Below are 24,183 nucleotides of genomic sequence, written 5' to 3' on the forward strand. Positions count from 1 at the left end.
AAAAGACTCAGAAACCATATGATCCTCTCAATTGATGCAGAAAAAGCATTTGACAAAATACAGCATCCTTTTCTGGCTAAAACTCTTCAGGGTACATTTCTCAATCTCATAAAAGCCATCTATGAAAAGCCTACAGCAAATATTATTCTCAATGGGGAAAAGCTGGAAGCCTTTCCCTTAAGATCAGGAACACGACAAGGATGAAGTCTTAGCTAAAAGCGAATTATTTCATTTCACTGCATTTCATTTTATTTCATCTCATTTCATTTCATGAGAATACAGTCACCAAGGCCAATGCTAATGTCTGTTGTTTTGTGGTGAAGGCTATATAATTGTTCATTACTCTGTCTTTTTGTATGTTTTTAATGTTCTTTAATAAAGTATTTTAAAACCAAGAAATGTTTACTCTTTTTGATTTATACCGTGCCAAGCGATAAGTGCAAACTTTTTGTCTTGCTTCCCACTAAAATAATTATTTTGGCATAGCTTAAATAGGGCTAAAATCACACATTGGCTAGAACCCTTAAACACTTTTAAATATTCCTTTAAAATAACTCATTTAGGAAAATAAAGCTGTGGGCTTTATTTTACTTTGTCTTCCTCTAAACATTTGCCCTGGCATTTATAAGAGCCTGGAGTCTCATGAATGTGTGATTATAAAACCCTTGCAGAGTTTTGGGCCTTGATTTGGCATCTTGTTCAACATCCAAATGGGTTGAGTTTCCTACCAAACAGACCACAGACAAAAATACGGATGGGGAAACGTCTCGGGTAGAGCGTAGGGTGACCCAGGTGTGGAGGTTTCTATGTTCCTAGGGAAAATCCATTTTCACATTGTCGTCGCAAGCAGTTCTAACACAGTGCTGTTATTTTAATATGACAGTGCTGTTATTTTAATATGCATTTTGAGCACTGTCTTGCTTTTACATTAATTTAAGAAACAATTCATTCAAATGGCTAGCACCCACTTGAAGAAAACACCCATGGAGATTCCTGGAGTCCCCATATGGGGTCTTAAGAGTCCTTGGGGTACGGAGCTCCGTTAAGTCTTCCCCGTCTTCCCCGGCTGGTAAGAGAGTTTCTCCCCTCCATCCACATGCATAAACATACACGACCTACGCAAACTTTGGCTTTGCACTATCAGGATCAAAGAACGATTGGCTAAGCCCAGAGTCCTGGAGTCCCAGGACTCTGTCTCTGTTTGCATTAGCAGAGTTTCCCCCAAGAGCTCAAACCCTATTACAGGCTTAGTGGGGTCGTCGTAATACATGAAATACACATAGGGATTGGCAAGATAAGAAATCGATCATGGGCTTTTCCTTCTTCTTCAGAATTAAAGCTCTAAGTTAGACAGGGAGAAGACAAATGCGACACGAGCTCTGAATTATTCTTTTTTATTTATGTGCTTCAACAGTTTGTGGGTGCCTTATCTCCCGGAGGTTGAAGTTAACGAGAGGCTGAATAATTTCATGTAAGTCAAGAAAATGGAAATTGGATGTGTTCGGAACAGTCATTACATAAAATATGGTTGTTTTTATTGCTTTTAACTTTTGTTCGGTAGACTATCTTGTTAATTTAATAAAAAAAATTTATGAAGGTGAATGAGTAATGTTCGTACGTTTCTTTAAGCTCCTTGGATGAAAGGTGCTATATAAAACCCAAGTATACAGTGTTGCATTATTATTTTATTTTATAAGCTCTGCTGCATAAAAAAAAAAAAGCAGCAAATAAAATCTCTCAACGGTTTCAGGAGGATGAACATTATCTTCCTAGTTCTGGGAATAGGTCTTCAGGCTTTTGTGAAAGTGGCAACTCCTATTTTTTGTGGCCGTTCAAGTTTTTTGTGCTCAGAGGCATATATTGACAAGTGAGTTTTTTGTTGCGGTTGTGTGGAGGGTGTGTGTGTGTGTGTGTCTACTCAGATGGAAAATGGGTCACACACAGGGTGAGTCAGACATTTGATTAAATGTCAGTTTATGGTCAATATTTATTTCTGGCCGCAAGTGCATACTGCCATTTGGAAATTGGCATATTGTTAAGAAAAATAGGCAATTTTGAGGGTGCTTGTTTTCAGGATCCAGAAGTTGAAAAATGTGTGCCTTGTCATCTTGTGACATCACTGAAATTTATAGGTCGTGCTCCAGCATGAAATGGCTCCACAAAGCTAAATGGAGTGCCTTTCTGAAATTCTCACGTCATAATCCCAAGCTGCGGTTGGTGAGTCCGAAAGTTTAATATAAGTTTAATACCCTTCCAGGAGGTGAAGAAGGGAGGCAAAGCGCTTTTGCCTCAAAGGTTAAATAACTACGACAGAAAATGGCGTATGGCAGAAGGTGCCAAGTGAGTAATATCCGAAGTAAACGCTGTGTATTCAGAGGCAGAAGTGGAAAAGCCGCCAAAGAATCGGGGATAAATGGGACAGCAGTCATTAGACAATGGGACAGTGGAGCTGAGAGACTGGCTGGAACCGTGTTTTCGGGGAGGGAACGGGGGGAGGTGAAGTTGGACACTTAGCCTGATAATACATCCCATTGAAATAATATCATAAATAGTTGTCTATTTTCTCGCTCAATTATAATTATCCTCAATTATTTATTTCCATTAAGCTCTCTCCCTCTTTAGTTTTTGTCCTTAATTTAAGTCTCTAAATATGAATATGCATGCTGCCCAGGAGGGAAACAAAAGCACAAAGGAACAGGTGGCGGCAGGCAATGTTGGTTGATAATGATAATGTTTAAAATATTTTATTTTATTTGACATTGGATTTCTTCCTGGCTCTTCTTCATCCAACAGGCTCATGACATTGTCAGCAGCCCTGAAACCCTTTATGCGCTCATTGTATCTCTTTCTAATTCTTTCCATCTCAATAGTCTGGTTTTGCTGTCAGCCGTCTTCAGAGTTTGATTTAAAACAAAATCAGACAGATGTAGAGAAATGAGAACCCTCGCGTGCATTGCTGGTGAGAATGGAAATGGGGTAGCCACTGTGGAAAAGAGTTCGGTGGTTCCCCGAAACGGTAAACACAGAGTTATCCCATGATCCAGAAATCCCACTGCTGGGTATATACCCAGGAGAATTGAAAATGGGCATTCAAGCAAACACATGGACACAAGTAGCATGATTTATAACAGCCAAAAAGTGAAAACAACCGAAATGTCCATCAACTGGAGAACAGATAAACTTTGGTCTATCCGTATTACAGACTGTTATTCAGCCATGAAAATGAAGGAAGGACTGACACATGCTAGAACATAGACGAACCTTGAAAACGTTACTCTGAGGGAAAGAAACCAGTCACAAAGACCACATGTTGTATGATCCCACTTATATGAAGTGTCCAGAAAAGGCAAATCTGCCGAGACAGGGAGAAGATTAGTGGTTGCCTAGGGCTGGGGGTGGGGTGGGGGGATTTGGGAAAAATGGGGTTGACTGCTGAAAGATCGCTTTGGGGTGAAGAAAATATTCTAAAATTAAATTGTGGTAATGGTCACACCTGTAATATACTAAAAACCATTGAGTTGTATACTTTAAATGGGTGAATTGTATGTTACGTGGTCTGTATCTCAATAAAGCCGTTTTGTACGATTTTTAAAAATCTTTTCTTGCTTTGTATTTTGGCTCTTCCTCTTGACAGTCTTGTTCTCTTGCTGGTGGCCATGCAATGGCTATTATTGTATGCACATATCTTCCTCTATAATTTCCCTGGATCTCATCTTTTCATTGTAGACACTTCTGGAACTTTTTTGGTAACCTATCCCAAGGTTTCTTTTTTTTTTTTTTTAAAGATTTATTTATTTCAGAGAGAGAGAGAGAGAGTGCACGCACGAGCTGAGGGAGGGACAGGAGGAAAGGGAGAGAGAGAATCCCAAGCAGACTCCATGCTAAGTGTAGATCCAGATGTGGGGCTCGATCTCACAACCCTGAGATCATGACCTGAGCTGAAACCAAGATCCCAGTGCTCAACCGACTGAGCCACCCAGGCGCCCCAAGGTTTGACACTGCTTCTGCATCAAGTGGTTAAAAGGAAACAACAGTGCTTTTATCAATTCTTCTTTATGCTTGGAAATGAACATTGGTTTCTTACCAAATGTGGGATCAGGGAAATGACATCGTTTTTACAACAGAAAACCCAACGTTTCTGATGCAATCTGAGAGTTTATTCTTTACAAGGGAGAAAACCGTAAAATTATGCGTGTTTTTTTAACCAAACCAACTAGAGTGTACGCTTCTGAAAAGTTTCAACATCTTCCAGGTAGTCCCTTTATGAGGCTTTGCATTAATGCCACGATGAATGAAATCATTGCTTAAATGTTTCCGAAACTCTTATTCTGCTAGATTTGCCGCCAGAAGCATGAAATGCCATTTTTTAGAAAACAACCCTGAATGGCAATGCATGTTTGTCCTTTAATGGTGATTTGATTCTTAGAAACAGTCAAAAGCAACCTGTGTTTGATAAGTAGGTCAAAAGACCAATCTGGAAAATATCTTTTAATGTCAAAAATGAAACATGAGTCTAGGGTAGTGAAACTTTTCTTTCCCGGGTAACTCAAACTAAATCGGAGGCACTTAAAAAATATGAGTTTCAAAAAATAATTTGAGTAGTGACAGTATTATTGGAATGAGCCTCTGGCTTCTCCCCAAAAACAATGCCGGGGACTTTACACGGATTACTCCAATAAATCCTTCCAATAGTTCTGCCGGGTAAAAATCATCCCCATTTTACTGATAAGGAGACAAGGTCAGAGACGCTGGACCACATGCCCAAGGATACCCAGCTGTCCTGAGCAGAACTGGTTCTCCAATTTCCCACCTTCTGACTCTCCATGGGGCCGACTGAGTAATGCTCTCATCTTATTTTTTTTAAAGATTATATGTATTTATTCGAGAAAGAGAAAGAGAGAGAGAGCATGCGTGCACACGCAAGTGGGGGAAGGGGCAGAGGCAGCCGGGGAGAGAGCATCTTAAGCAGACTGCCTGCTGAGCGAGGAGCTGGATCATGACCTGAGTCCAAATCAAGAATTGTAAGCTTAATCGACTGAGCCATGTGGGTGCCTCTCATCTTAGTTTTAAAAGTTAGTCGCTTTGCTTTACTCTTGGAGCGGTCTACAATTTTTATTTCCTGATCCTACCTGCTGTGTGCATGTCCACACTTAAATTAGGCCAAGTCTTCCTCAAAGATCTGGGGCTTTCCCACCCTTTCTTGCCTCCTCATTTCAGATGTTGAAATACATATTACGCTTAGGCGGGGAAAATTTGAATGCAGTACTTTTTTCCCCCGCAATAGCACCAAGAGCTTCTCATTTATCGTGTGTCAGAATTATCCCAGATTCACAGTCCGTGGAGTCCAAATTAATGAAGGTTTGCCATGTTCCCTCTCTGAGCCCCTTGGAAGGCCCCCAGGCCGTACATCATCCAATGTTGTGCTTTTTAGCTTATGAAATCAGAAAAAGTAGCCTAATGGAGCAAGACCAAAGAAAGGTGTTAGGAGGGTAGTGTTAAAATCTGTAATGACATTCAAACCATGACTATAACTAGGGGAACTGTCCATCCATGGAATGAGTATATTAGTGTAAATGAATTAAGAGTTTGAAATGAATGAGGTCTATTAATTGAGTTGATTCCTATAATCTGGTAAAATTCAAATAGCGGGATGCCTGGGTGGCTCAGTTGGTTAAGTGTCTGCCTTCAGCTCAGGTCATGATCTTGGGGTCCTGGGATAGAGCCCGAGTTGGGCTCCCTGCTCAGCAGGGAGCCTGCTTCTCCTTCTCCCACTGCCCCTCCCTCTGCTTGTGTGCATTCTCTCTCTCTCTCAAATAAATAAATAAAATCCTAAAAAAAAAAAGCATTTTCTTTTTATGGGTGCAGGGGCTGCCTGACCCGACAACCCTAGAACTTTTAGAAAGCCGATTTGGCTTAAAAATAGGCTAATACTCCAAATTTTTTTTAGCAGGGCCACACTGAGGGTAGCTTAACTACCACTTGCTTTAGAGCTGTGGGTTCCTGGAATTAGTAAAAGTAATATAATAGCTAACACTTACATCGTACTACGGACATGCCAAATACTGTTCTAAGTTGACTCAACTTTCATAGCTACGTGGTCGGTGCCATTAGCACCATCCTCGTTAGCGGTGAGGAGATGAGGACACGGGTTTGTGAAGTGATTTGTCCAGGGTCGCACAGCTAGGAAGTAGTGCAACCACAATTTAAATGTATCCTAAAGCATGACACATAGCTTCTCTTCCTGGTGGGAAGCAGCTAGGCAGAGAGGTCAGGGCTGGCCGCTAAAGGCAATCTCTTTGGGGCCCCTGGGTGGCTCAGTCCTTAAGCGTCTGCCTTTGGTTCAGGGCGTGATCCCAGCGTTCTGGGATCAAGTCCCGCATCGGGCTCTTCCTCTGGGAGCCTGCTTCTTCCTCTCCTGCTCCCCCTGCCTGTGTTCCCTCTCTCGCTGGCTGTCTCTCTCTCTCTGTCAAGTAAATTAAAAAAAAAAAAAAAGGCAATCTCTTTCCCATGGGTCAGAAAGATTTTTGCCTAGCAGTACATTCATGAACTTATTTGGGGGGGGGGAGGTGTATATCTTCAAACACAGACGATCAGAAGAATTTGGAAGAATTTGGCCAAACGGATATTAGCAAAAGTGATACAAGCAGGGGTTGGAATGTGCTTGCACAGCTGGGTTGCTTTCCTTTTGCTGGTCATGGCCGTGAGAGTTACACGCTCTGGGGGGCCCGTTGGTCCCAGGAGGATGAGATAATCAGGAGCAGAATTTTGACCCAACCGCAGTTCAGCCCAACCTATACCAGCCAATTCCCGGCTGGATGTGTGACTGAAAATGAACGATCACTGCTTTAAATCGCTGGATTTTCAGGTGTTGTGTTTTTTTTTTTTTTTTACAGTAAGGCTGTGGCCATAACTGATGGATTAGCCAATTCTTTTTTTAAATTGTAGATACCAGTTCCTCTAGCCCATGAACACACCCACGTTCCCCTATGTTAATTACAGCAAATACAACCACCTTTCCTTCTACCATCAACATTCTCCTTTAATTCCACTTTATACCACTGTTTTCCTGCTTAGCCCTTCTGATACACTCCCCCCCCACCGCCCCNTCCTGACAAAAACACAGCTGATCACCGCCCCTCTCTATTGTTATGCACTCTGTGATGTTTTTGGTTAAAATAATCCAAACAAATATGTCTTGGAGGAAAATACAGAGGCCAGTTTGCAAAAGCCAACAACTCACCGATTTTCTTTGTCTGTTTTATGAAGTGCTCCTAAGGGATCATGCATGGTTTCCAAATCATCTTTTAATCAATTGCCACCCGTGCCTTTTCAGTAAATGTGCCCATAGCAGTCATTCCCGTTTTGGTGGAAACTTAAGTCACTCTTCCAAAAGTATTTCTGTTCAATTTATATTGAAAGATTTCAAACACACTCAGAAATTTGCAAGAACAGTACAGTGAAATCCCAAACAGCCTTCACCCCCATCCAGCAATTAACATTTGCCACATTTGTTTTATTATTGTCTCTCTGTTTCCTTTTCTCTAATTTTTACTGAATCATTTGAGAGCAAATTGCAGACATCGTGGCCCTTTTCCCCTAAATTCTTCAGTATGCATTTCCTGAGAACAAGGACATTCCCTTACAGGAGCACAGCTAAATTATTCAAATCAGAAAACTTCATGTTAATGTAATGCTATAATCTGATATACAATCGGTATTCAAATTTTGCCAATTGTCCCAGTAATATCCTTTATGGCCTTTCTCCTCTTCTTTGGATTCCCTGAATCCAATTCAGGATCACGGATTGCAATTAATTGTCGTCTCTCTCTAGGCTCTGTCTCTCTCTTTTTTTAATTTTATTTATTTAACTCATCTCTATACTCAAAGTGAAGCTCCAACTCACCACCCCAAGATTAAGAGTCACACGCTCCTCCGACTGAGCCAGCCAGGAGCCCCTAATCTCTTCTTAGCCTTTTTCGAGGTTTCCTAACAATATTTTCGATATAGCACAGGCCAGTTATTTCCTAGGGTGTCTTCAATTTAGTACTATATGAGGTTTTTTTATGATCGGATTCAGCTTATGCAATTTTAGTAAGAATAGATGGCATTTATGTTTTAAATTCGAATTGTGATGAAGACAATATGTAATGTAATTTGAAGACTACCGGGGAGGCAGAAGTTAACTATTCTACCTATATTTGAAGCTAATATTTTTTCTTTGTGGTATACTCATTGTGATCTAAAAGAATAGCATAATTTAACAAGAGCCTATTGTAATTACTGTCATGCAGTAATTATGGAAAGATTTTGGCTCAATATAAAAAACTTCCTAAATTTTAGAGCCATAGAAGTGCCTTCAATTTTATGAACCCCCTGGTTGCGAACAACTGCGCTGGGAAAGGCAAGGACGTCATTTAGGCATCAGATCAGGATGGGACTAGATGACCACTAAAATGCTTTCTTTTTTTTTTTTTAAGATTTTATTTATTTATTTATTTGACAGAGATAGAGACAGCCAGCGAGAGAGGGAACACAAGCAGGGGGAGTGGGAGAGGAAGAAGCAGGCTCATAGCAGAGGAGCCTGACGTTGGGGCTCGATCCCATAACGCCGGGATCACGCCCTGAGCTGAAGGCAGACGCCCAACCGCTGTGCCACCCAGGCGCCCCCTAAAGTGCTTTCTGACCCTACTATGTGTTCCAAGAAGGCTGAAATCTGCATGGGCTCCAGCTTTCTAATTGCAAGGTTCTCAGTCTTTGGATCAACTTGTAATTGTTTAGTGCATTTAATGTATATATATGTGTATGTATGTGTGTGTGTGTATAAAATCGAACATTATTCAGTCGTAAAAATGAATGAAATCTTGCCATTCGCAGTAACGCGGATGGAGCTAGAGAGTATGATGCTAAGCGAAATAAGCCAGTCAGAGAAAGACAAATGCCATATGATTTCACTTATACGTGGAATTTAAGAAACAAACAAGCAAAGGAGGGGGGAGGAGAGAGAGAGACAACCAAGAAACAGACTCTTAACTATAGAGAACGAATGGGTGGTTACCAGAGGGCAGGTAGGCCGTGATGGGTGAAACAGGGGATGGGGATTAAAGAAGGCACTTGTGATGAGCCCTGGGTGTTGTATGGAAGTGTTGAATCCCTATATTGTACACCTGAAACTAATATTATGCTGTATCTTAACTAACTGGAATTTAAATAAAAACTTTAAAAATTATGAATTTATTTGCCCTTCAATGAGCAAGTCAATGTTGGGGAATTTACTCTACAGATATCCTAGCATACTTGGAAAATGATGCCAACACAAGGAACACTCAATGCGGCACCGTTTGCAACTGCAAAAAATGCAAACGAAACAATGCGCATCAATAGCGAATTGGTTAAACAGATGTTTACGTATCTATCCAATGGAATATCATGCAGCTGTCATAAAAAGGGTCGTAGGGGGAAACTCTCCATGTACTGATGGGGAAAGAGCTCCAAAATAGAGTAAGTGAAAAAATACAACAGCCTTTATAGGCAGACCAGTCTTTAAACTACCCTATCTTTGGTGTGAAAGGAGGACAACTACAAGTCTGTGTGTATATTTGCTTGTATGTCCACATACGCGGGCAGATGTCTTGGCAGATGGGGGGGGGGCAAGGATTAGCAAGAGACTTTCACTGTCTATCTTTTTGTACTTCCAGGTTTTTTTTTTTTTTAAAGATTTTATTTATTTATTTGACAGAGACAGCCAGCGAGAGAGGGAACACAAGCAGGGGGAGTGGGAGAGGAAGAAGCAGGCTCATAGCGAAGGAGCCTGATGTGGGACTCGATCCCCGAACGCCGGGATCACACCCTGAGCCGAAGGCAGCCTTAACCGCTGCGCCACCCAGGCGCCCCTGTACTTCCAGGTTTTTTAATCACAGAAATACCTTACCTCTTCAAAACCTAAGTTTGAAAATAAATGAACAGAGAGAACAGAAAATGGTGAAACAAACAAAAACAAATAAAGCTACGTTTCCCTCCCTGTCCACCTGGAGTTATGAACTCCAGAGGCAACTTTCTAGCATTTAAGACTTTTCCTCCATTGAATGTGAGAACACAAGCCCCAGGTATCTAAAGGCATTTTCAGAAATGAGCGAGTGAGAGATTGAAAGAGAGAGAGAGAGGGAGAGAATGACTAAATTTGTTTTCTTCCAGAAAAACAAATGCCCATGCATTTGCATAAGTATGGTATGGCGGACCCTGTTGGTGCTCTGTGTAAACCCCCTTGGATCCCGATTAACATTTCCTGTGAACTCCCCCTCCCCTGACTTCTGTGCACTCTGCTTAGGATGGCCTGCATCTGTGACAGTCTTTGGAGCCCTGCCCTTGGGCTGTTAAAGCTACTTTGCCCACTTGCAGAGAAAGCAAGAAATGCCTGGGTATTTACTTGCCCTGGGGCAGCCTTAACCTGTCCAATGACCAGGGCAGGAGTAGGAAGTCCTAGCTCCTTGCCTCTGGTTTGAACAAACTTGGAGGTGAAATTTATGTTCCAGAGCTCTTCACAATATCAGCCTGAGGCTGGGACTTTGCTTGAATTGCACACTTACTTGGCTTCTTTCCCTTCCATGCCCTACCTCTCCCACCGCCTTCCTGGTTTCTCCTGGGAGTACTTTCCTTCATAAATCATCTGTATAGGAGTCCATATCCCAGGATCCCTTTCTAGAGAACATGGCCCAAAACATATGGTTTATTAGATTCTGAATGGCTATGACATGACACCAACATTTGATTGTTCCTAATACATAGATTTGAGAAATTGGGGTATCATTATTGTAAGTTCCAATCCCACCTCTCGAACATTGCAAATACTCCAGATTATACCTCATTATGTAATTATTTTATGAAGCATTATAATTTCAATACCTTGCTTCTGTGAGCAAATGGGTTTCACCGCATGCGTAATCACATTACCAATTTAGTTAATGTCGAAGTCCTGCCCCTGGGGTCCTGTATTTTAAAAGACTGTAAATGGAATTTATAATGTTTCAGGTAAACTAATACAGAGGTAACAAAAGAAAAAACCTCCCATATCATCTTGGGTTATCTACTAACCTTCTGAAGCATGAGATTTGATTTGATTACCTTTATTATTAGTTTTGCCTGCTTACCTAAAGATGTCATTAAAGCTCAAAGTAGAGCACAGCTAATTTAGCAAAAGCATATTTGTATTTCTCCCCCTGCGAGGTTGCTTTCTCAAAAACAGCACATCTTTGCTCTTGTGAAAGGACTAGTTTCCTGAGCAAAATTTTCTATAGCTACTTTTCCGTAAACATCACTTTGGTATCTGGAATTTTCCTACAGGTAAGGGCTTTGATCAAATGTTTGATGGTGTTAAGAAGCATCCACAGTACAGCAAAAGCCAGAGAGAACATTCTTGCCCTTTCCAGGCTCCCAGTCTGGGACAGAGGAATTAACATCTGCATCAGAGGTCCGCAAACTATAGCCTACAGCCCAAATCTAACCTACTGCCTATTTTGTCCCCAACCTGTGAGCTTAGAATAACTTTTAACTTTTTAAGTCATTGAGAAAAAAAACTCAAAAAAAGACTATCTCTTTGTGATACAAAAATTGTGTCAGATTCGGATTTCAGCGCTCACAAATAAAGTTTTATTGGAACCCCGCCTTGCTTACTCATTTACACATTGTCTATGGCTGCCTTTCAATTGAGTGTTTGCGACAGAGAGAGTCTGGCCATCAGTGGTCGGCAAAATAACGCCCCCTCCCCAGCTTTATCCCTGGAACCTGTGAAAACGTGACCTTAGATGGCAGAGGGGACTTGGCAGATGTAGTTAAGGTTACGGACCTTGAGATGCGAGACCATCCTGGGTTACCCAGGTAGGTCCAATCTAATCCTGTGAGTTCTGAAAAGCCGAGAACTTTCTCCAGCTGGAGTCCGAGAAGGGTGACAGAGCGATTCAAGGTGTGGGAAGGATTTGACGTGCTGTTACTGGTTTGAAGATAGAGGGGACAACACGGCAAGGAAGGAGTTTGTCCGATAGCTTTCTGAGAGGTCAGTTTGGTAGGAAAAAATGAACTTGAACCACCGTCCAGTTTGTTCTTGGCCTGATCCTACATTTGGCTACCCAGCCAAGCTACCTCTTTCCCTGCAATAGAGCACAATTATAGTCTCTCATTATTCAGTTGGCACGACTAACAGATGTAACTGAGGAAAAAAAAAATATGTGTTCTACCCGTTTATGTATAAGCACCACTTTAAACACAGAATATTAATTTGTTTACTTACTTATTATCCATTCTCTTTTACTGAAACAGTCTTCCTTGGTAAGGGACTTTGTCTTGTTCATTATTCCCGTCCTAGATCCGCACCTGGCACAAAGGAAGAGCTTGAAAAATATTTGTAGGATAGATGAAAACAGACTGCAGCCATTTGGATAAACACAGTAAAATGCTGTAGGATATGTACGGACATAGGATTCAGGCAGAAAATGTCTCCTGCTCATTTATATCTTGCTGGTCAAATAAGTCAGTTTCTAGCTAAGATATACTCAAATCCCACTGATGAGGATAGTAAGGGTTTGGGGGAAGAGAAAGATGGTAACAGAAGTTTGAAATAGAAATATGTAACGTGGTTCCTATTCTATCCGCAGAACATGTAAAGTAGGGTGTCTAAACTTCAGGATGGAGATAAAGCTCTGAACCGGAATCACATCATGTACGATCCAGACTGTTTTTCAAAATAAAAACGGAAGCCAGTTTTTACAGTCCTCTTTGTGGCAGCCAGTAAGTATTAAGGCAGAAGTAATGATTGTAATGATTGATTTTCATTTAGCACAATTCTGTCTTTAATAAATGAAACCGTCTCTCTCTTAGAGAAATCTAAAACATCTCGGGGTGGTTGGCAAGAGAGGAGAGAGCTAAGCTTTGCAAAAAAAAAAAAAAAGGAAGGGAGAGCAAGAGAGCACGATGTTCTTATGGGGAATTCTGAAGAGTATTAAAATTGACTAATTCATTAGAAGAGTCTTTTGTGAGCTTATTACAAGTTCTTCATTATTACAGGTCTTCCAAAAGAGCTTAAAGGGCTTTTGAATGCAAAATGAACACTGCATCTTGCTTTGATGTTTCCTAAATATCTGACTTCTTGAAAATAGAGTAAGTAGATTAAAAAAAAATACCCTACATATTTTCAGCTTTCCCAATGATTTTAAATGTTATTCTGTATGATTTAGATAGCTCAGCAATTTGTTTGTTGCTATTCCGTTTGGTTCCATAAAATCTTTATCGCATACACAAAACATTTGTATTAACGTGTACAAACATGCTTTATTAACTCCTAACGTACTCCAAGTGTATCCCGCAGTTCAATCCTTCTGAGATATTAGCCCCCATCATGATCCCCTCGATCACGAGGGGCCATGGTTCAGTGTAAAACCACGTAAATGCTCCCCCCGCAAAAAGGATCCTCTTTTTCCTCCTTGTGTGGTTGCTGTTGGGCCAACTCGCCAGGTATCTGATGCATTTAAGGTTATTTGAAACCCCATCTTGAGCGGAAACCTTGCATCTCCTCTTAAAAAGGTTTACATGCCCCCCAAATATTCATCCTCCATCTAGTAACTGTTAAAAAAAATTATACAAGAGTCAGAGACAAGGGAAAAAGGTAGATGTCACATCCTCTGAATTTCAAATGGAGAAGAAGGCTCACTCAAGGACTGTCTAGGGGGACGTACCTTGTTCGCTCTTTTTATCATTCATTAAAAGTCAAAGACTTTATGAAGTTCCGTGAGAACTTAAAGAATTTTGTCCTGTAGAGAGAGATTCAAATAATTTCTGTCCAGTAGAAAAGATAACCCCAGAGGTTATAAGGTTTTGTTTTGTTTTGTTTTGTTTTTTTGCCCCGTAGGAAAGTTTTGTATCTAACCCAGCTATGTTATCCTTTATTAAACCACCTGTCCATATCGGGTTCCTGACATGCGCTTCAAACCCATCTTAATATCCTACTGGTTTCCACATTCAGTAATGAGTTGAACAAAATCTTTGGCATATTTTCCTTTTATATATGCACGAGAGTCATGATTCTACCTTTTTCGGAAATTATACCTTAGTGCCAGTTAATACCTCACGGCCCCACCTACAAGCAAGCAGGTTCTGAACCACCTCTATAAGAAAGCCGATTAGGTGGGGGCTTGGGCTAACCTGGTGATGGCTATTAAGGAGGGCACGTATTGCATGGAGCGCTGGGTGTTATACACAAACAATGAATCATGGAACACGACATCAAAAACTAATGATGTACTTTATGGTGACTAACATAACAACATAAAAAAAAAAAGCAGGTTAGAGAGAACTTCAATGCACACACAAAAAAAAACAAAATGAAAAATTACTGAGGTAAGGAAAAATACCTTCAATCTTCGAAGAGAAAAAAATAAATAAATCAGTCACCATGGAAACCAACATGGTAATGCGTTTTATTCGGCCCTTTTTCTGCTCTCTTTATTGGGAAAAGGAAAAGATTGGGTTCAAAAATCCCTGGGATCCTTTAGCTGATATACACTGACAGCACTTCATTTCCTTTTTGCTCATTAAAAAAAAAAAAGAAGAAGCAATCCCTCATTTTCCTGAAGCATGAGTCTTACCTCCTGCTTATCCCCGTTTTCAAAGGTCACCCAAGTCACGTTTTAGGCTTGAGCAAGCGTTTGGTTATTACTAGATTATTATCACCAGGGTCAGTCAAGTGGGGATAAGCCATGTCCCCTCCCCTCAGGGAAGGCACGGTCTCAGAGAGAGAGAGGGCAAAGGAGCAGAGTGGACGCAGGTCAGTGGAGGACAGAGGGATAGTCTGGAAGGATCTACTAAGATTTGTCTACAGCTAGGAGTACTTAAGTCTACAGTGAACAAAGAGGGTAAGGGGTTCGACCTGAAGAAGAGTTGCACCCTAAGGAGTAGAGACAGTGGGCTGAAGTCCAGCTGGATTTTCAATTCTTTTTCTAAGAAATGAGTCAAGAACCTATGGATCAGGGACCCTTCCTTTAGAAATTATATTAAAGCCCTTAAGCCTCACAGCATTTATTCACTGAGCAAACATTTTTTGAGAGGACCAAATTGTGTTAATGTCTTTTTAAGTTTATTTTTTCTGGTAATCTCTATACCTAACATGGAGCTCGAACCCATGACCCCAAGAGATCAAGAATCCCATGCTTTTCTGATTGAGCCAGCCAGATGCCCCAAATTTGTGTTATTTTTAACTTTTTTCCATTAGTGAAGGGCACTAACACACTCTTGAATGAAGTTGGCTTCTGTGATAAACTTTGGCCTTCTCTCCAATCACGAGGGGAGGGGATGGGGAACCAAGCCTCAGGGGACCTACCAGTGGGACAGCAGCTTTGGAAAAAGAGACAAAAGCCAAGTGTGTGACATAAAGGGAACAGAAAGCCTGGGATCCAGTCTGGGGCAAGACATGTCCCCTTGGGACACAAATAATGTGAGCCCACATATTAATGCTTGAGTTTCGTTTTAACAAAGCTATCTGTTCGTTTGCTCTGATGTAAGCACATACAAGCTAGGGAATAAAGAAAAACACAGAATAGAAATTGCCCATGCCACCTCACAGAAGTAATACTCAGTATCTTGACAGAGGCCCTCCTTCTGTGTGCATTTTTTTTTTATATACCTGTGTTCGTTTCCCAGAGCTGCCATAACAAATCTCAGAAACTGGGTGGCGTTGACAACAGAGATGTACTCCTTCATAGTTCTGGAGGCTGGAAGGCCAAAATCGAGGTGCCAACAGAGTCGGTTGTTTCTGAGGGCTGTGAGGGAGAATCTGTTCCAGAACCTTCTCCTTGACTTGTAGATGGCTGTCTTCTTCCTGTCTCTTCACATTGTCTTCCTTCTATGTATATCTGTGTTCAGAGCTCCCCTTTTTATAAAAACTCCAGGCATATTAGATTAAGGTCCACCCTCATTATTTCATTTAAACTCGATTATCTTTGTAAATACCCTATGTCCAAATAGGGTCACATTCTGAGGTACTGAGGGTTGGGATTGCAGCCTGTCTTTTCTGGAGGCTACAATTTAATCCATAACAATCCCTGACATATTGACTGAGTGGATTATTCGGTGTTTGCATCCCATTTCCCACCTCTCAGTCTTGGTCGATGTCCAGAGGCTGACCTGGATGGATGACATTAATGGCCCTCTTCCTTTGGTTTCCAGTTGGGTTGAGCCAATAGAAAGCAGTGACTGAAGAATGGAGGGCAGAAGGAGGGTGAGCGTTGGTATTTATTTGCTCAGTTTCTCCCCTCTTTGTCAGACCTAGAGGTAGAAAGGGTTTCTCACTAGTCCTAGTGCCTAGAAACTTCAACATCTCTTTTTGATCTCCTTAACCTTATCAACCCCCCCCATTAAGTAGTCTGTTGATGAAACACTCCCCAGTTAAAACTTTTGGTTTGGGGGCACCTGGGTGGTGCAGTCGTTAAGCGTCTGCCTTCGGCTCAGGGTGATCCCGGTGTTATGGGATCGAGCCCCACATCAGGCTTCTCCGCTGGGAGCCTGCTTCTTCCTCTCCCACTCCCCCTGCTTGTGTTCCCTCTCTCGCTGGCTGTCTCTATCTCTTCAAATAAAAATAAAATCTTAAAAAAAAAAAACTTTTGGTTTGGCATGAATTTCCTGCCTGAAGTCTAATACTTAGACATACAACACATTTTATATAGTCAGCATACTATTTCTTAAGAAAAAAATACCTAAACCTTTGGAAATAAGGCCAAGGGGAGGAGACACATCCTCTCAGTGCTGTACTGGGAACACTGTGTGATAGAATTATTTAGTTCTCCAAGAGAATGTCTCTGTGTTTGACTTTACTATTTACTACTTGATTAAAGCCCAGACATGGTGAAGTTATATGTTAACTTGTAGATTATTTCTGTCTGGTACAAGAGATAACTCCAAAGGTTACGGCTTTATGGCCATATGAGCTTTTTAATCAGTTTTGTACCTTACGTAATGCTTATTCTAACATTCTTTATTCATGCCTGTGGATACCCGGTTCACAAAATGCTCTTCGAACCAGCCTTACAATCTCATTGATGCCCTCGCTAATGAATCAAATGAATCTTTGTTACACGTTTAGTCTATATTTATATGAGTTTTAATTTTAAGTGCTTGAGTATTGTGCCTTGACATATGTCACACAGGTTTGCATTGTGTGTGTGTGTGTGTTTTTTTAAAAGATTTTATTTATTTATTCGACAGAGAGAGAGAGACAGCCAGCGAGAGAGGGAACACAAGCAGGGGGAGTGGGAGAGGAAGAAGCAGGCTCATAGCAGAAGAGCCTGATGTGGGGCTCGATCCCAGAACGCCGGGATCACGCCCTGAGCCGAAGGCAGACGCTTAACCGCTGTGCCACCCAGGCACCCCTGCATTGTGTTTTTTACACCTTACAGGTCATCAACTAATTTCACTCGACCACTGCCAGTGCTGGAGATTCAGGTTACTTGCAGTCTTCAGCTATTATAAATAAGCATTGCTGATGATACTCATTTTTTTTTTTTTGAGAGAGAGAGAGACAGAGAGACAGAGAGTGGGAGGGAGGGCCAGAGGGAGAAGGAGAGAGAATCTTAAGCAGACTCCACACCCAGCACGGAGCTCCACTCAGGGCTCGATCTCATGACCCTGAGATCGTGACCTGAGCCGAAACCAAGAATCGGACGCTTAACTGACTGAGCCCCCCAGGTGCCCCTGATGATATTCACTTTTAACTGTAGTTCACATGTAGGCAAATGTTTGTGCAAAAAGAAATGGTATCAAATTTGCACCCGGCCTTCATCTCCCATATTCAACATGGTCCTGCCCTCCCTTCCTGCCCATTTGGGGCATGGCCTAGGCACACTCCTTGCTAACAATAGCACCTGACATGCAGTGACTTTTTTTTTTTTTTTTGAGATTTATTTATTTATTTGACAGAGAGAGAGACAGCCAGTGAGAGAGGGAACACAAGCAGGGGGAGTGGGAGAGGAAGAAGCAGGCTCCTAGCAGAGGAGCCCAATGTGGGGCTCGATCCCAGAATGCTGGGATCACGCCCTGAGTCAAAGGCAGATGCTTAACGACTGTGCCACCCAGGGGCCCCATGCAGTGACTTTTTACTATATTCAGACACTAAGTGCCTGATAATGGATTATCTTTTTGGTCCTCATGACTACCAGTCAGCCAAGCCCTGTTCTTATCTCTCTTTTCTCTGTGTGAGGAGGCTAAGTTGGGTTTTTTTTTTTTTTTAAGATTTTATTTATTTATTCGACAGACATAGAGACAGCCAGCGAGAGAGGGAACACAAGCAGGGGGAGCGGGAGAGGAAGAAGCAGGCTCATAGCGGAGGAGCCTGATGTGGGGCTCGATCCCACAACGCCGGGATAACGCCCTGAGCCGAAGGCAGACGCTTAACCGCTGTGCCACCCAGGCGCCCCTAAGTTGGGTTTTAAATCCAGTTCTGACCATAAGGTCAGTGCCTGTAAGCACTGAGGTGGGAATTGACTGCAGAAGTGTTAAATACCTGAGTGGATGAGTAAATGAGTGGTCAAAACCCTCCTGAAAGGGCCAGAGGAGCTGAGTCTCACCAGCTGGCCACAGTGGTGGCTGGGGCTGCCTTCTCGGCCTTCTTCCTGGTCCCTTCTAGTTTTTCTAGAAGGCCAGACGGTAAATATTTTAGGTGTTGCAGGGCAAATAGAGTGTCTTTCACATATTCTTTTTTTTTTTTTTAAACCCTTCAAAAATGTGGAAACCGTTCTCTCCTGTGCCAGACAAAAACAGGCCACGAGCCAGATTTTGCCCATTGGTTTTAGTTTTTTGACCCCTGTTCCAGGTCACTGATTCTCCCCATAGATTTGTCTAAGCTTCTGTTACATCCAACCCCTGCATTCTTAATTTTGGTTATTGCATTTTTTTAGCTCTATTGAATTGTTTAGTTTAGTTTAGAGTTTTTATATGGTTTGTTTTAATAGTTGCAGGTTATCTGCCAAATTCTTAGTTTTGTTTTTTATCTCCTTGGGCGTAGGGAGGATCATTCTTTTCTTCTCTTTGCTTTTTTTTTCTTTTACTAGATTTATTTATTTATTTTAGAGAGCGAGAACAAGAGCATTGGGGGAAGGGGCAGAGGGAGAGAGAATCTCAAGCAGACTGGGTGCTGAGCAAGGAGACCAGGACTCTGAGATCATGACCTGAGCCAAAACCAAGAGTCAGATCCTTAACTGACTACACCCCCCAGGTGCCCCAGGAACGATCATTATTTTAAAGTCTGTGTCTCGTAATTTGAGGATCTATAGCCAGTATGCGCCTGTTTCTATTTTCTATAGTTTCTGCTGGTTTTAATATATGGCATCTTTCCTTCTTATGTGTCTCCTTATTTCTTGTCGAATGATGGACATTGTATTTGCAAAATTGTTGGCAGAAACAATTTGATGCATGGACGTTCCCCTCCAAAGGAGACTAATGCTTACTTCAGAAAGGTATCTGGGCATGCTGGCAGTTTGGGACGCCCAGAAGCTCTAACATGCGGGATTTACTTAATCCAAGTTTGGTGATTAAGGGGATTCCAGGCTGAGCTCTAGCTCTTGGGAGAATTTATTTCTGGATATAGGATGCAGACCTTTGGGGTAAAGACCCAGATCTTCTTATGCTTCCTTGATAGGTTCCTCAGCTTGGCAAGGCTGGGAAAAGTTCTGCTCAGCTTCTCAGCTTTCTTACTAGAACTAATATAAGTTCCCAGGAGAAAAACAGCTCCCTGAATTTCCTCCTTCTCCTAGATCTTGGAAAGGTAGATCTAGTTAGTTAGCTCACTAGTGCCTTCACACAGACTTTTTAAAATTTTTTTATTTCACCCATCTTCTTTGTTGTCCCAAAGTCATGTCTGTGGGCCACATGCCCTAGTCCACCATTCCGGAAGTGGGAATCCAGAGATAATTTCTCTATGCGTATGAATTTGGTCTTGTTATGGAAAGAGATAGTTGAGAAGAGTCCTATACTCTTCTTCAAAAATTCCAAGGAAAGTAGGGGTGCCTGGGTGGCTCAGTTGTTAAGCATCTGCCTTCGGCTCAGGGCGTGATTCCAGGGTCCTGGGATCAAGCCCCACATCAGGCTCCCTGCTCCACTGGCGCCTGCTTCTTCCTCTCCCACTCCCCCTGCTTGTGTTCCCTCTCTCGCTGGCTGTCTCTCTCTGTCAAGTAAATAAAAAAATTCAAAAAAAAAATCCAAAGAAAATAGATCAAGCAAACAAACAAATAAAAACCCACTAACACACATGTACTAATTTGGTTTAAATTTCCACTGCAGCATAATTCAGTATATAATAATTGTTGAAATCCTTAATAACCAAAAACATTTCTAGGTCATTATTAATTATCTGTTATACTCTAAAATCAACACAGTTTGACTGTATATGCTGAGATTCTTTTTTTTTTTTTTTAAAGATTTTATTTATTTTTTCAACAGAGATAGAGATAGCCAGCGAGAGAGGGAACACAAGCAGGGGGAGTGGGAGAGGAAGAAGCAGGCTCATAGCAGAGGAGCCCGATGTGAGGCTCAATCCCATAACGCCGGGATCACGCCCTGAGCCGAAGGCAGACGCCCAACCGCTGTGCCACCCAGGCGCCCCGATGCTGAGATTCTTATTGAAAAATTAAAGTTAAAACAAATGAAAACAGTTTCCTTTGTGAACTAATTTTAACCAACTAAGCCACCTAGGTGCCCCTTGTGAACTAATTTTGAACCGTAATTTTAACAGAAGGCTTCTTGAATGTAAAAAAAAAAAAAAAAAAAAAAAAAAANAAAAAAAAAAAAAAAAAAGAAGAAGATTCTATATGGAAGATCACTTTCCTCTACTCTACTGAATAAGGGCTATTCATATATTCTCCATACTTGCTATGATGCCTGGGCAGGTTTTGCTTCATAAAGTCCTTTATTAGCATCCTGTTTTCTTTCTGTGCACAAGTAAAGTGGGCTAAGGATACAGCAAGATGTAAAAATTGTTATTTTCTTTAATGTTATTGGGAGAAAAAAAACCCCAAAATATTTACCTTCACTTCTAAGTCAGGGTGAGGCCCTGATTAGCAAGCGGTCTTAACCATACAGATTGTGGGCACTCTCCAGCCTGGGGGAGACTACATCACAGCGAGGGCACCCCAGAGGACATGGGAAGGAGTCTACATAGCGTTGGCCCAGCAACTACTTGTCCTGGTTTCTGTCCTGCAGCTGTCTCTTTGAGGGAGACATGACAACTGTAGTCTTCATCACTGGCTGGAAGAAAATCTCTTTGTTTATGAAAATAAAGGCTAAGATAAAATGTTGTTATATAAGGTGACCTCTTCCTTCTCACCTAGCCCAGTGATCAGAGGGTGGGATGGAACATCCCAATCTTCCACGGAACAGTCCAACTCACGGACTTTCTGCCCTGCAAATGCCACCTGTCTGCCCCCCTTGTCCACGAACTACTATCTCCCATTCCGATATACTGGCCATGGTGGGTGTGGGTGCTGAGTCTCCCTTGTCATACCCACAATCTTTGTTTTGAGAACTCCTGATCTGATTTTTCATGGCTTTTCTTCTCCTGGACGTTCTTTCTACTGACCTATATTTGCTGATCATTTTAAGATGGGCAGCAGTTTTCTACAACGTCCCCCCTCTGATGTAAGTCATACCATCTACTATGTGGCACAGGCTCTCCTGCATCTAGGTAAGGTGGATTTCCAAAGACTCCACTCTGGTAGACAAGAAGAGCCGAGGACCGGAAGCAATGTTCTAAATATGTTTTCTTTATTTAGTATTATTCAGATTCTGTGTGTGTGTGTGTGTGTGTGTGTTTATTTTAAAGATATAATTTACATACAGTAAAATTTACTCTTTTTGGTGTATAGTTCTGTGATTTTTGATGAACGCATACAGTTGTGAAATTACTACTAAAATTGAGGCAAAGGAGTCCCTTTGCCTCAAAGATACCCTCAGGCTCCGTCATCGTCAACCTGCCCCCCACTCCCAGCCCCTTGGCAACTACTCACCTGTCTACTGCTCCTATGTTTGCCTTTTCCAGATAGTCATATCAGTAGAATCATAGAGTATGTAGCTTTTTGTGTCTGAGTTCCTACATCTTGCATAATACATTCCTCCAGGTTTTTGCATGTATCAGTAGTTTGTTCCTTTTTGTATTACTGAAGAATGTTCTATGACATTAATATACCTCAGTTTGGATAAACATTCATCCGTTGAGGGATATTTGGGTTGCTTCTAGTTTTTAGCAATTATGAATAAAGCCTAGGTTTATCAGTGAGTGGGTTTCTATGTGGACATAAAGATTCCTTTTTCCATGGTAAACATCCAGGGGCAAGATGGCTCAGTCTCATAGGAAGGGTATGTTTAATCTTACAAGGAACTACTAAGCCATATTCCAGAGTAGCTGTATTATTCTGAATTGCAACCAGGAAATTATGAGAGTTCTAGTTGCTCCTATCCTCGCCAGCACTTGGCATTGTCATTGTTATTAAAAATGTTAACCATTAGGGGCGCCTGGGTGGACCAGATGGTTAAGCATTAGGCTCTTGATCTCAGCTCAGGTCTTGATATCAGGGTCCTGAGTCCAGCCTTCACTGGGCTCCATGCTGGGCGTGGAGCCTACTTAAAAAAAAAAAAATGTTATCCATTACAATAGGAATGTAGTGGTATTTTGCTGTGATTTTCATTTAATTTTCCCTAATGATCACTGATGTTGAGCATTTTTCATGTGCTTATTGGCTATTTGTGTATCTTCTTTAGAAAAATGTCTACTCAAATCCTTTCCCATTTGATTAATGGGTTGTTTGGTTTTTATTGTTTAAGAGTTCTTTATATATTCTGCATACAAATCCCTTCTGAGATAGAGAATTTGCAAGCATTTTTCCCATTCTGTGGATTGTCTTTTCACTTTCTTTTTTTAATCTTTTATTTATTTATTTAAGGAATCTCTCCACCCAATGTGGGGCTCAAACTCACAGCCCCCACCCCCGCCCCCTGCCAGATCAAAAGTGACATGCTCCCCCGACTGAGCCAGCCAGGTGCCTGTCTTTTCATGTTCTTTTTTTTTTTTTTTTAAGATTTATTTATTTATTTCAGAGAAAGAGACAGAGTGCTTGCAAGTCGGGGGAGGGGCAGAGGGAGAGGAGGAGGGGAAGAGCAGACTCCCTGGGACCTCCACTGGGAGATCATGACCTGAGCCAAAACCAAGAGTCATGTGCTTAACCGACTGAGCCACCCAGGAGTCCCCTTTTGTGTCCTTGATAATATTCTTTGAAGCATAAAAATTTTATATTTTGATGTAGTCCAATTTGTCTATTTTTCTCTTTTGTTGTTTCTTCTTTTGGGGTCATATCTAAGAAACCACTGCCTAATCTAAGGTTAAGAAGATATGTGTCTATGGTTTTTCCTAGCAGTTTTATAGATTTAGCTCTTACATTTAGGTCTTTGATCCATTGATTGATTTTCACATGTTGAATTATCCTAGCAGTATGAGATAAAGCCCACTTGGTCATGGTCTATAATCCTTTTTACATGTTGCTAGATTCAGTTTGCTGGTACTCCTTGTTGAGGATTGTTGCACCTACATTCATAAGAGTTATTGGGTCTGTAATTTTCCCTTCTTGTGATGTCTTTGGTTTTGGTGTTATGTCAGAGTAATCCTGGATTCACAGACTGAGCTGGGAAATACTCCCTCCTCTTCTATTTTTTAGAAGAGGTTGTGAAGGATGGGTATTCATTCATCTTTAAATGTTTGGTAGAATTCACCCCTGAAGCCATCTGGGTCTGAAGATTTCTTTGTGCAACATTTTTTGATTACTAATTCAATTCAATTAATCTACTTGTTATAGGTCTATTCAAATTTTATATTTCTTCTGGTAGTTTCTTTCTCGGCATTTGTGCATTTCATCTAGGGTGTCTAGTTTGTTGGCATTTAATTGCTTACGGTATTCTCTTATAACCCTTTTTGTTTCTGGAAAGTTAGTAGTGAAGACTCTTATTCCTTTTTCAATAATGTGAACCTTTTTTCGGGAAGTCAGTCTAGTTAAAGGGATGTAATTTTTGTAGATCTTTTTAAAGGACCCACTTTTGTTTTTGTTGATTTTCTCTGTTTTTGCATTCTCTATTCCATTCCCTTCAGTTGTGCCATTTTACACGTTGTAT

The sequence above is a fragment of the Ailuropoda melanoleuca genome, chromosome X (assembly GCF_002007445.2).
Source record: "Ailuropoda melanoleuca isolate Jingjing chromosome X, ASM200744v2, whole genome shotgun sequence".
Lineage (NCBI taxonomy): Eukaryota > Metazoa > Chordata > Mammalia > Carnivora > Ursidae > Ailuropoda > Ailuropoda melanoleuca.